Source organism: Procambarus clarkii, chromosome 40, assembly GCF_040958095.1.
Source record: "Procambarus clarkii isolate CNS0578487 chromosome 40, FALCON_Pclarkii_2.0, whole genome shotgun sequence".
Taxonomy (NCBI): Eukaryota; Metazoa; Arthropoda; class Malacostraca; order Decapoda; family Cambaridae; genus Procambarus; species Procambarus clarkii.
This window is the reverse complement of record NC_091189.1, coordinates 1,277,852-1,291,596: the sequence shown is the minus strand read 5'-3', so window position 1 is coordinate 1,291,596 and position 13,745 is coordinate 1,277,852. Positions and strand designations below refer to the sequence as shown.

The window sequence follows — 13,745 nt, the reverse complement described above, 5'->3', positions numbered from 1 at the left end:
AACCCAAACCACCTACCTAACCTAATCAATCCACATTGCTTTTGTAACTTGGTCGTTGGGGGGACCACACCGTATAAAACAAGACGTAACGACCTAACCATCCGTGAGAAAATGATGAAACGACGTTTCCTCATTATACATGGTCCAAGACGGCTCCGGAAACGTCGGCGTTTCTTCATCTTCTGACGCGTGGTCATGGCATCTTCAGCCACGTTATTGTGCCTCATCGTGTGCAACATGAGAGATGTTACGAGAGAGAGGACGGGTTGCAGGCAGACAGGAGTGACATTGCGTGCTGGTTGCAATGCTACGACTCGCCGGGGACGAGCCCTTCAAGGTCTGAAGGACCTTCAGACTTCATATCAGTTCAGATATGAACTTCATATCAGACTTCATATCAGTTCAGATATGAACTTCATATCAGACTTCATATCAGTTCAGATATGAACAACTGAATAATGAGCGCGATGATATTATTCAAAGTTCTTTTGCTGGAGCTGTGTTCTCACGCGAAACAAAAGCCTGCGATAGAGGGTACGAGAATAGGGATGGATGATAAAAATTGAAGAATTGATGATAAATTTGATAAGTAAATAAGGGGGGGGATATGCAAAATACCCAATTGGAGTGTAAATATGACTCTCATTTACTGTTACCTAGCAGTAAATAGGTACCTGGGAGTTAGTCAGCTGTCACGGGCTGCTTCCTGGGGGTGGAGGAATGGTCGAGGACCGGGCCGCGGGGACACTAAAGCCCCGAAATCATCTCAAGATAACCTCAAGATAACCTCAAAGGTTAAAGTTGGGAGGAAGAGAATAAGGTCAAAATAAAATTAGCCACATATAGCTGTAGAAATATAAATTCTAACATGTAATTTACATAACGTTTGAAGGATTGTAGTAAAAAAACTTACAATAGAACACGAACCATTCAGATTAAAGAAATGGATGATAAAACAAAAGGACAAAGACACTATAAAAGCCAACAAAAACAAAACAGCATTTGTTGCAAAAAATAAAGAAAAGAATCAACGGACTCGATGAGAGACAGACGAATGTCATCAAAACAGATAAACCAGTGAATTACTTTTTTTGTTCGTCGTCTGCTCCAGTCGACGTGTGGCTGGCCTGACCTTTGCTCTCTGACATGTATATATATATATATATATATATATATATATATATATATATATATATATATATATATATATATATATATATATATTATTAAATATGACCGAAAAAGTAAGATTAATAATTCTAACACGAATTTTCTCAATCTTTCGTACATTACGCTTCACTGTTGGAGGTAAATCAAAAATCACTTCTCCAAAATTCATTTTTATTTCTAGTCTGACGCGACACGGGCGCGTTTCGTAAAACTTATTACATTTTCAAAGACTTCACGAATACACAACTGATTAGAACTTGCGTTTCTCTGATTTTATATCTACATTTGAGTGAGGTGGGAAGGGTGATGTGGCATTAACACAAGACAGAACAATAGGGGATATTAATAGGGTATTAAAAGTATCAACACAAGACAGAACAGAAACAATGGGTATTGAATAGAAGTGTTTGTAGAAAGCCTATTGGTCCATATTTCTTGATGCTTCTATATTGGAGCGGAGTCTTGAGGTGGGTAGAATATAGTTGTGCAATAATTGGCTGTTGATTGCTGGTGTTGACTTCTTGATGTGTAGTGCCTCGCAAACGTCAAGCCGCCTGCTATCGCTGTATCTATCGATGATTTCTGTGTTGTTTACTAGGATTTCTCTGGCGATGGTTTGGTTATGGGAAGAGATTATATGTTCCTTAATGGAGTCCTGTTGCTTATGCATCGTTAAACGCCTAGAAAGAGATGTTGTTGTCTTGCCTATATACTGGTTTTTTTGGAGCTTACAGTCCCCAAGTGGGCATTTGAAGGCATAGACGACGTTAGTCTCTTTTAAAGCGTTCTGTTTTGTGTCTGGAGAGTTTCTCATGAGTAGGCTGGCCGTTTTTCTGGTTTTATAGTAAATCGTCAGTTGTATCCTCTGATTTTTGTCTGTACGGATAACGTTTCTATTAACAATATCTTTCAGGACCCTTTCCTCCGTTTTATGAGCTGTGGAAAAGAAGTTCCTGTAAAATAGTCTAATAGGGGGTATAGGTGTTGTGTTAGTTGTCTCTTCAGAGGCACAACACTAAACTAACACAACACCTATACCCCCTATTAGACTATTTTACAGGAACTTCTTTTCCACAGCTCATAAAACGGAGGAAAGGGTCCTGAAAGATATTGTTAATAGAAACGTTATCCCTACAGACAAAAATCAGAGGATACAACTGACGATTTACTATAAAACCAGAAAAACGGCCAGCCTACTCATGAGAAACTCTCCAGACACAAAACAGAACGCTTTAAAAGAGACTAACGTCGTCTATGCCTTCAAATGCCCACTTGGGGACTGTAAGCTCCAAAAAACCCAGTATATAGGCAAGACAACAACATCTCTTTCTAGGCGTTTAACGATGCATAAGCAACAGGGCTCCATTAAGGAACATATAATCTCTTCCCATAACCAAACCATCGCCAGAGAAATCCTAGTAAACAACACAGAAATCATCGATAGATACAGCGATAGCAGGCGGCTTGACGTTTGCGAGGCACTACACATCAAGAAGTCAACACCAGCAATCAACAGCCAATTATTGCATAACTATATTCTACCCACCTCAAGACTCCGCTCCAATATAGAAGCATCAAGAAATATGGACCAATAGGCTTTCTACAAACACTTCTATTCAATACCCATTGTTTCTGTTCTGTCTTGTGTTGATACTTTTAATACCCTATTAATATCCCCTATTGTTCTGTCTTGTGTTAATGCCACATCACCCTTCCCACCTCACTCAAATGTAGATATAAAATCAGAGAAACGCAAGTTCTAATCAGTTGTGTATTTGTGAAGTCTTTGAAAATGTAATAAGTTTTACGAAACGCGCCCGTGTCGCGTCAGACTAGAAATAAAAATGAATTTTGGAGAAGTGATTTTTGATTTACCTCCAACAGTGAAGCGTAATGTACGAAAGATTGAGAAAATTCGTGTTAGAATTATTAATCTTACTTTTTCGGTCATATTTAATAATATATGTCTACAGGAAAGACTGCTACCAAAATATATATATATATATATATATATATATATATATATATATATATATATATATATATATATATGTACATATATATATATATATATATATATATATATATATATATATATATATATATATATATATATATATATATATATATATGTACATATATATATATATATATATATATATATATATATATATATATATATATATATATATATATATATATGTACATATATATATATATATATATATATATATATATATATGTACATAAATATATATATATATATATATATATATATATATATATATATATATATATATATATATATATATATATATATATATATATATATATATATATATATATATATATATATATATGAGAAAGCTGCAAGCACACGCAAACATAGATCACTAAGAATTCTAATTGACCCGGCCAGGATTCGAACCCATGCCGTCCATGGGTTTATGCCCTTAAACATACACAGTACCGTGACCACCGCACCAATGATCGTCAGTGATTGTCTAGACGATCATTGGTGCTGTGGTCCAGATCCAACAGGTATATCTTGACTTATCTCTTGTAATTTCGAACCCTTCCAAGGCCGCCTGGTTGACTGCCACTTCTAGCGCAGTGACCTCTCCTCATTCTGTTGTGAAGACCTCCTGGAACCTCTTGCTGAGTTCTTCACACACCTCTTTGTCATTCTCTGTATACCTGTCCTCACCCGTTCTTAGTTTCATCACCTGTTCTTTCACTGTAGTTTTCTTCCTGATGTGACTGTGGAGTAGCTTTGGTTCGGTCTTTTTTTGCTATATAATTTTTCATACTTTTTCTCTGCTTCTCTTCTCACACTAACATACTCGTTCCTGGTTCTCTGGTATCTCTCTCTCTGCTTTCTGGTGTTCTATTATTTCGGAAGTTCCTCCACGCCTTTTTGTTCTGCACCTTTGCTTCCATACATGCCCTATTAACCACGGAACGTATGTGTGTGTGTGTGTGTGTGTGTGTGTGTGTGTGTGTGTGTGTGTGTGTGTGTGTGTGTGTGTGTGTGTGTGTGTGTGTGTGTGTGTGTGTGTGTGTGTGTGCGTGTGTGCGTCCACATACATGATGAGCGTGTGTGGTATACGTGCGTCCGAGTGGGTGGGGTCTATGTATACCCACGCGGCCATTCATTATACTTCCAATGTTTATATAACCGTGTCATTTGGCATGTTGCGAGGCTCCCACATGACATTCCCACACGTCGCGCCCTCCCACACACACACACACACACACACACACACACACACACACACACACACACACACACACACACACACACACACACACACACACACACACACACACACACATTGTAACATCAGGTAAATATTCGCAACCTTTAATAAACGTAAAGTTGAAAATTCATCTATTATAGGTATGAAGCTTCATTTAGATTGATATGAATTTCTAATATATATTTATAGTTTACATATGCAGGCGATGAGTCACAATAACGTGGCTGAAGTATGTTGACCAGACCACACACTAGAAGTTGAAGGGACGACGACGTTTCGGTCCGTCCTGGACCATTCTCAATCGACTTGAGAATGGTCCAGGACGGACCGAAACGTCGTCGTCCCTTCAACTTCTAGTGTGTGGTCTGGTCAACATAGTTTACATAAATTATGATGATCAGGTTATGGGTTGATTTGTGTCCCTCTTCGGTTTGTGTAAACCATCCGAAAAGGAATTCTTGTATACATTTTTAAACTCGCAGGAGCTTTTCTCCGCAATGACCAGGAGAGGCCAGGCTCTCCTAGTCAAGCCTGCAAGCCTGACTGTAGAGTCCAGGCTTGCAGGTTCAGTGTTGTGCTGTCTGCAGCAGTTGGAGTGCAGTCGCTGCTTGCTTTTTTCTGCTGGACAACAGCTATTATTTGAGTTTGTTCATTTATTACGCATCCCAAACTCGTCCTGTGGGCGGTAGTGGACCTTATACCCATCCTGTGGGTGGTAGTGGACCCCATACTCATCCAGTAGGCGGTAGTGGATCTCATATACGTCCTGTGAGCGGTAGTGGACCCTATACCCATCCTGTGGATGGTAGTGGACCCCATACCCATCCTGTAGGCGGTAGTGGACCCTATACCCATCCTGTGGGTGGTAGTGGACCCCATACCCATTCAGTAGGCGGTAGTGGATCTCATATACGTCCTGTGAGCGGTAGTGGATCCCATACTTATGTTGTGGGTGGTTGTGGACCTCATACCCGTCCTGTAGGCGGTAGTGGACCCTATACCCATCCTGTGGATGGTAGTGGACCCCATACCCATCCTGTAGGCGGTAGTGGACCCCATACCCGTCCTGTAGGCGGTAGTGGACCCTATACCCATCCTGTGGATGGTAGTGGACCCAATACCCATCCTGTAGGCGGTAGTGGACCCCATACCCGTCCTGTGGGTGGTAGTGGACCCCATATCCATCCTGTCTCCAGTAGTGGCTCTGTAGGTATGGGGTGGTTACTTAACAGACTAGTGTGATATAAGGTCTAGCCCTTTATACCCCCCGGCTACTAGCCTTGTTGTACATGTTGCGTTATAACTGAACTATTCTGACGTTGGGAATCTTCATCGAATCTGGCCTCCAAGTTGTGGATGGAGGTGGCTTTTACAACTGCTTCTTTCACCGCATTCCATTTGCTGCCCACTCGTACACGCTACGAGAGTTTCTCCTACATATTTACCTTTCCAGCTTCTACTCACGTCTTCTTGTCCTACTTTATCATTCAATTTAAAGAGACTGTCCTTGTTCATCATGTCTATTGTCCCTCAGTATCTTCTATGTTGTAATCATGTCCTTTGCTGCTTCTCTCCAGTTGGGTTTTGAGGCTAAGTGTTCCTAACCTATCCTCGTAGCCATGGCATTAATCTTGCATTAATATACCGAGCTAATTTCACTGTCCCATCTACATGGGATACCTGATCAACCAGGCTGTGACTCATACGTCAGGCTGCGAGCAGCCGCGTCCAACAGCCTGGTTGATCAGTCCAGCAACCAGGAGGCCTGGTCGACGACCGGGCCGCGGGGACGCTAAGCCCCGGAAGCACCTCAAGGTAACCTCAAGGTACATGTATGCATCTCTGTACTTTTATAGGAATTGACCTAATATATATATATATATATATATATATATATATATATATATATATATATATATATATATATATATTAATGATCTATTTTTACGTTGATTAGACCTTACACAGCACTTACTGTAAAATGTTCTGGTAGAAATATTTAGTTTAGCACCTGGCAGTGTGGGCGACCTTCCGAGCCCTGGTTTATAGGCGTCTATTTTGGTCAGGTATTTTTTGTCTTAAACCGGCTTGTTCGTGAGAGTCTGCGTTTAAATGTGACGAGTTCTTAGTATGACTCGGCGATGAGTCCATAGCATGATTGAGTGCAGGCGATGAGTCACAATAACGTGGCTAAAGTACACAATCGACTTGAGAATGGTCCAGGACGGACCGAAACGTCGTCGTCCCTTCACCTTCTAGTGTGTGGTCTGGTCAACATGATTGGGTGATTAGTGTTCAGTACATATTGTTTGTTTCTGCGGGATATGTCGGGCCATTGGGCCCAGGGGTATACCAGGCATAGAGACCAGGGGTATACCTGTCATGGCATAGGGATCAAGAGTATACCTATCATGGCATGATAACCAGGCGGCCCGTTCTCAGGATAGTCAGTAGATCGAGGCGTCATACCTCAGCCCCTATACTCTCACACCGCCTGGATAACTATGTTATCGAGTTATTTATGATGGTCTGAAAGCATATTAAGGTTTCAATAATAGTCTACTTGTAACAGTGGGAAGTGAGAACCAAATATGTCTGGCATAGAGACCATATATGACAAAAATAATTGTCATATATGGTCTATATGACAATAAAATAATTAATAAATATATAATATAATATATAAATATAATAAAATATAAAATAATAAAATATAAAATATAAAATAATAAAATAAATAAAATATATAATATAATAAATATAAAATAAATAATAATAAAATACCCAATCCAGGTGACTGGCAACAGGTTAAGGAGCTTAAGACAAACTGACCCAAACTTCCCTTCACAATTCCTCGGTAGTATAGTGGTGAGTATCCCCGCCTGTCACGCGGGAGACCGGGGTTCGATTCCCCGCCGGGGAGGAATGTTTTATCGCACTATTGTTTCAATTTCTATACGCCAGGAATGTTCAATTACTGTGCTAATGGTGACTTTATTTGCTATCCTTTGTTCAGTTTCTACACATTAAAAATCTTGATTTGTCGTATTTATTGATGGACACCTTGGAATGCTTGAGGATAAATCCTGGCTACAGCTTTAGTACCCACCTAGTTGTGCTTGCGGGGGTTGAGCTTTGGCTCTTTGGTCCCGCCTCGGATTAGTGTGCACAGACGAGGATATGAAGACCAAACTACACACCAGAAAATGGAGAAACGACAACGTTTCGGTCCGTCCTGGACCATTAATATCAAGACGTGAATCACATGACTTGATAATGGTCCGTGACGGACCGAAACGTTATTGTTTCTCCATCTTCTGATGAGTGGTTTGGTCTACTTAGCGTGTTCCTAGTTCCGAAAAGTAGTACATACCTAATGAACAAATCCACAAGGGTCGTGATAAGGGCTCGAACCTACGTCCGAGAGGATCCCAGACGCGACTTAATCTACTGTACCACAACATGGTTAAAAAAACAACTTGTAGATTAGTTCATTTGATGCATCACGCTATTATGATTTCTGTGTGTAGTGTAGTATATACCTAGTTCCTAAAATCAGAATATTTATACTTAATTCCCAAAAACAGCTTTATTCCAAGATCCCCAAACCAGTGTATAGCAAGTTCTCAAAACACAGGTTGTTGCTACTTCTCAAGACCCTTATCCGTCTCTGAGCTAAGCAGCTGCATCTTTACGAAGTGATAAAGCGAGAGAACAGACGGGCTCTCCTAAGGCGCCATGATCGAACAGGCAATACAAGTTATTCCGATATTGACCAACATAACTATTGTAAGTGCAGTTTGCATGTAGGGTTTATCCCCTCCCGATGACTACACTACTTAGGTTTAAACAGTTACTCACTAAACTATTATTACGCTCGCTCGAGCCTTAGGTATAAATGTATTCTTACGTTTTCTGTCATCGAGACTCACACAGCTATTGATCCGGTTACTTTAGTTAATATCTAATCCAACGTGTTGATCAAAGCTTAATCTTATGAGATTCTTTGCTTTTGACATAAGCTGCGATGTTGTGTTAAGCTTTCCAGCCTCTGTATTGTGTTTGTTCTTCAATGGTGTTTAAACAGTGTTTGGTGGATGGTAATTCGTGTTTTCAGCAGTGATGCTTCGTTTCTGATGTGATATTAATGAAATTGTTTCTTCCGTTCTTGCTACGGAATAGTGGTCACCGCAGTCTGATGACAATGGTCCTGGGTTAGATTCCTGGGTAGGGCGAGACTATCGGGCATCTTTGCCTACACACACACGATACCTCTGTTCACCTAGCAGTAAATAGTTTCCTGGGTGCTAGGCAATTGTCGTGTGTTGCGTCCTAATGATAGCCAGCTGTTGGCCGTGGGATGGATGGGAAGGAGGGTGGGGGTGGAGGGGAGTGACTTCGATAACAGCCTTACTGTCCCCTAACAATGGGGAAACCACACTAAGATAAGTTTTTACACAAACAAAAAATTGACAATTAACCACCAGACGTCCTATGCAGCAACAGGTTTTTTTTTTAGGTTCTAGGTATTGTATTTAAATTCGTATTGGCAGGAAACTGCACAATGGTCACTAACCGTGTTCTTAAAATTGTTAGAATCATAAAACTTTTTTTGTTTTTAAATCATCATTTACTCAAAGAGCGACATTCAACTTCGAATCACCTCACTTGGTGGGGCCAAGTGTTGCTCATTTGGCCCCAACAAGTGAGGTGATTCGAGGAAATATCTATGCCCAAGTTGACCACCGAGCGCTGTTGATTCTTGGATAAATAGTATCACGACTACCAAGATTTTTATACAGTCGTGTGGTCTAGTGGTTAAGGTACCATGTACGCCAAGGTGCATAGTGCTCCTGGCTCTCTGGGTTCGAATCCTTCTGGGGTGTGGAGGTTTCAGTTATATATGTGTGTGTATATATTATATTTTGGTAGCAGTCCTTCTTGCAAACATATGTTGTTGAACATGACCAAAAGGGTAAGATTAATGATTCTAACATGAATCTTCTCAATATTTCGTATGTTTTTCTTCATTGGCGAGTGAAGTTAAAAAAGTAACCCTCCAAAGTTCATTTTCACACTTTATTGTAGTCTGGCGCCTGTGGATGCGTTTCGCAAGGTACACCTTACATTTTCAAAAACAATTTTACCGTGTTTAACATCAGATTATATACTCTATGGGCGAGCTAGTAAAGAACAGGTGGATGAATGCCATAACATAGGGGGCATTAATTGTGTATTAAATGTATCAACAGGGCTGCTTATATTCCTTAGGTAGGGTCATTAGATGCAAGGCGGGGATAACGACCACAAGAGGTAGGAATAACAAGCTTAAGGGGGATTATGCCTAATGTCACACTCATAAATTCTAAACGAATAAGTCTATAGACTAAATACAGAAGTTACCCCTGGGGCGAGCGGGAAGTGGGTAGCGCTGAAGAACAGTCTCGGAGAGGGAGCTTCGAAGTCGTCGAGAAAGTGCCCGTAGAAGGGCTTGACCTAGATGCAGAATCGAGGATTTGCGGTAAGCAAAGTCATGACTGGCTGGAGCCACTTGGCGGGAACCTGTAGGGGGCGCTCGGTAGCTAAATGCTTTCTTCTTTCTTGAGTCTTCTGTCTCGATAGAGCAAAACTTTGTTCAGCTGGTCTCTTCTTTCTTCATTCTTGGAGAAGTAGAGTCAACGTATATTGCGTTGGATGGAACGAAGAGGTTCTTAGCAAGAGGTGGATTTCTGGAAAGCTTTCGTTTGTATCCTTCGTTGCAGATGATACTGCAGATTCGTCTGTTTTCTGGTGTGCTACCATTTCCACTGATCCGTTGTTGTTGATCGAGGCCTTCCAGTTCTTCAGTGGAGATGTCGAGAGTGTCTTCAACTTGAATTTCTTCCTCAGCTGAAGAGGAGAAATCGGCGATATCGGAGATTGGTGCAGCAGGAGATGTCTGAGGCTGTGTTGCAAAGAGGTGCAGGATCATTGTCAGGAGCTCAGAAGACCGTGTTGCAGGAGCAGTGTATGTAGGGACAATTGCAGAAGCCTCAGGGATAGTAACTGTGGTTGCAGGAGCAGTTGTAGAGGCAGTGATTTCAGGAACAGTTGCAGGAGCACTTATAGAGACAGTGATTGCAGGATTAGAAGCAGTGGGTTGAGCATTTGGAGAAGCAAATCACGTCAGCCAGTATATCAACTAATTCTGCACGACAAACACGAAACACAAGCTAGTGCGCTTTCATGCAATTAAACACAGAATTACCTGACTCTACCTCTGGGGCCACTATTTATTTAGTGGCCGCGACGGTGACGGTAAACCAGCGGCTTGTTAGAGGTCCACCCCCCCCCCCAGATTTTTTTCTAACTGTATTTTGACATGGGCGGGTAGGTTTTCAAATTCAAAATTCAAATTCAAATGTTTATTCAGGTAAAGTACATACATACAAGATGTGATACAAACATTGATGGATTTATAGATAGAGCTAGTACATACAATGCCTAAAGCCACTATGACGCAATGCGTTTCGGGCAGTTTTCTTCACCTATGGAAGCATATCCAATCCTATCCAATCAGCCAGCTGTCTTACACATTGTTAATGGACTCTTTATCCTATCACCCTCTGTGAGGATAAGGTCCAAAGAGGCCCAGTTGAATTATTGTAATTTACCGCCTAAGAGTAAACATAATAAGAGGCTAGAAATATACAGTCGTAGTAAGATTCCTCGGTAGTATAGTGGTGAGTATCCCCGCCTGTCACGCGGGAGACCGGGGTTCGATTCCCCGCCGGGGAGGAATGTTTTATTTGTTTATTTTTATTAGTTATTGAAAATTAAGATAACTGACAATGTAACTAAAATACATAAAGTAACCTTACCTGAACCTACCAACGCACAAAATTACATAATATTGTGGTAATGTGTAATACTACTTAATAACACTTAATATTACTTACGTAATATTACTTAAACATAGACAAAATGTACTGTCTTACACCGCTACAAAGACTCATTCAGTCGGATTTTGTAAACAATCAAGTAAATATATATTTTCTAACTAAAACAATTTAGTAATTCAGTTTCATCCTTTCCCTCCTGTTCATATCCTCCACGAACGAGAGAGGCACCTCCAGGACATACGTCAGGCTGCGAGCAGCCGCGTCTAACAGCCTGGTTGATCAGTCCAGCAACCAGGAGGCCTGGTCGACGACCGGGCCGCGGGGACACTAAGCCCCGGAAGCACCTCAAGGTAGCCTCAAGGTAACGGTGTCTGCGAGGAAATGGTATTGTGGTAAATTAAATAATGTTGGTTCCAAACTTTATGTGTAGATTGTCTCGACTTGAGAGTTTTGTGTTTGTTATGCTAGAAGGTAACAGTGTATTATGATCCCGTTTATAGAGGAGTCGGCTGTGTGTATATATCTTGGTGCTCAGATGTAGGCTTCTACTCTCTGTCTCTGTCTCTCTCTCTGTCTCTGTCTCTCTGTCTCTGTCTCTCTGTCTCTGTCTCTGTCTCTCTCTGTCTCTGTCTCTCTCTCTCTCTGTCTCTGTCTCTCTGCCTCTCTCTCTCTCTCTCTCGGTCTCTGTCTCTGTCTCTCTGCCTCTCTCTCTCTCTCTCTCTGTCTCTCTCTCTCTGTCTCTCTCTGTCTCTCTCTCTCTGTCTCTGTCTCTCTGTCTCTGTCTCTCTGCCTCTCTCTCTCTCTCTCTCTCGGTCTCTGTCTCTCTGTCTCTGTCTCTCTGTCTCTGTCTCTCTGTCTCTGTCTCTCTGTCTCTGTCTCTCTGCCTCTCTCTCTCCCTCTTTCTGTCTGTCTGTCTGTCTGTCTGTCTGTCTGTCTGTCTGTCTGTCTGTCTGTCTGTCTGTCTGTCTGTCTGTCTGTCTGTCTGTCTGTCTGTCTGTCTGTCTGTCTGTCTGTCTCTCTCTCTCTCTCTCTCTCTCTCTCTCTCTCTCTCTCTCTCTCTCTCTCTCTCTCTCTCTCTCTCTCTCTCTCTCTCTCTCTCTCTCTCTCTCTCTCTCTCTCGCTCTCTCTCTCTCTCTCTCTCTCTCTCTCTCTCTCTCTCTCTCTCTCTCTCTCTCTCTCTCTCTCTCTCTCTCTCTCTCTCTCTCTCTCTCTCTCTCTCTCTGTCTCTCTCTCTCTCTCTCTGTCTCTCTCTCTCTCTCTCTCTCTCTCTCTCTCTCTCTCTCTCTCTCTCTCTCTCTCTGTCTCTCTGTCTCTCTCTCTCTCTCTCTCTCTCTCTCTCTCTCTCTCTCTCTCTCTCTCTCTCTCTCTCTCTCTCTCTCTCTCTCTCTCTCTCTCTCTCTCTCTCTCTCTCTCTCTCTCTCTCTCTCTCTCTCTCGGTACTTGTCTGGTTTGCCACAAGACAAGTACCAGAACTGAGGAGAAACTACGGGAATTTAACCTCACATCACTGGGAGACAGAAGAGTTAGAGAGGACATGGTCACTGCATACAAGATTCTCAGAGGAATTGATAGGGTAGATAAAGACAGACTATTTACCACAAGGGGTACACGCACTAGGGGACACAGGTGGAAATTGAGTCCCCAAATGAGTCATAGAGACGTTAGAAATAATTTTTTCAGTGTCAGAGTAGTAGACAAATGGAATGCATTAGGAAGTGATGTGGTGGAGGCTGACTCCATACACAGCTTCAAGTGTAGATATGATAGAGCCCAGTAGGCTCAGGAACCTGTACATTAGTTGATTGACAATTGAGAGGCGGGACCAAAGAGCTAGAGCTCAACACCCGCAAGCACAATTAGGTAAATTAGGCAATTAGGTACGGTACACACACACACGCGCGCGCGCGCGCGTGTGTGGAGAGAAAAAAATGTATGTGGAGATGTGTGGGGGAAAAAATAGTAGTTAGTAACAGTTGATTGACAGTTGAGAGGCGGGCCGAAAGAGCAAAGCTCAACCCCCGCAAGCACAAGTAGGTGAATACAACTAGGTGAATACACACATACACACACACACAATGTCAGCATTTTGTACGTAAGGAACATGTCTCTAATAACCTGCTAAGTTTAGTCGCTGAAGACCTTAATTTTTCCCCCTCCTTTGTTCCATCTTTGTTGTTGAGTATTACATCGTAGTTTATGTCTCTACAGAAGATGCTGAGATCACTTGCTCTATATAGAGTTCCTTGAGAGAGCTCCTTGCTACAGAGTTCCGTTTAGAACGCTGAGTTCCAATATTTTCTCCAGTGACTCTATTTGGCCTTGTTGAAGCTGTCAAGCCTCTACTGGTGTTTAGAGTTAAACCGTCGATACTCTAGAGGGATGAGAGGCCCTTGACAACGTTCTGGTAGAGGCAAGAGAGTACGAGGGCAAGGCG

The 13,745-nt window shown here is 41.8% G+C and overlaps 2 non-coding genes across 2 annotated transcripts; both read left to right on the top strand.

Moving 5' to 3' along the window:
* The first annotated feature begins 7,281 nt into the window (after window positions 1–7,281).
* TRNAD-GUC (transfer RNA aspartic acid (anticodon GUC)) lies at window positions 7,282–7,353 on the top strand. The gene has a single exon. It is a non-coding gene; the product is annotated as a tRNA-Asp (tRNA).
* Window positions 7,354–11,135: 3,782 nt separating this feature from the next.
* TRNAD-GUC (transfer RNA aspartic acid (anticodon GUC)) lies at window positions 11,136–11,207 on the top strand. Its single transcript has one exon. It is a non-coding gene; the product is annotated as a tRNA-Asp (tRNA).
* Window positions 11,208–13,745: the final 2,538 nt, after the last annotated feature.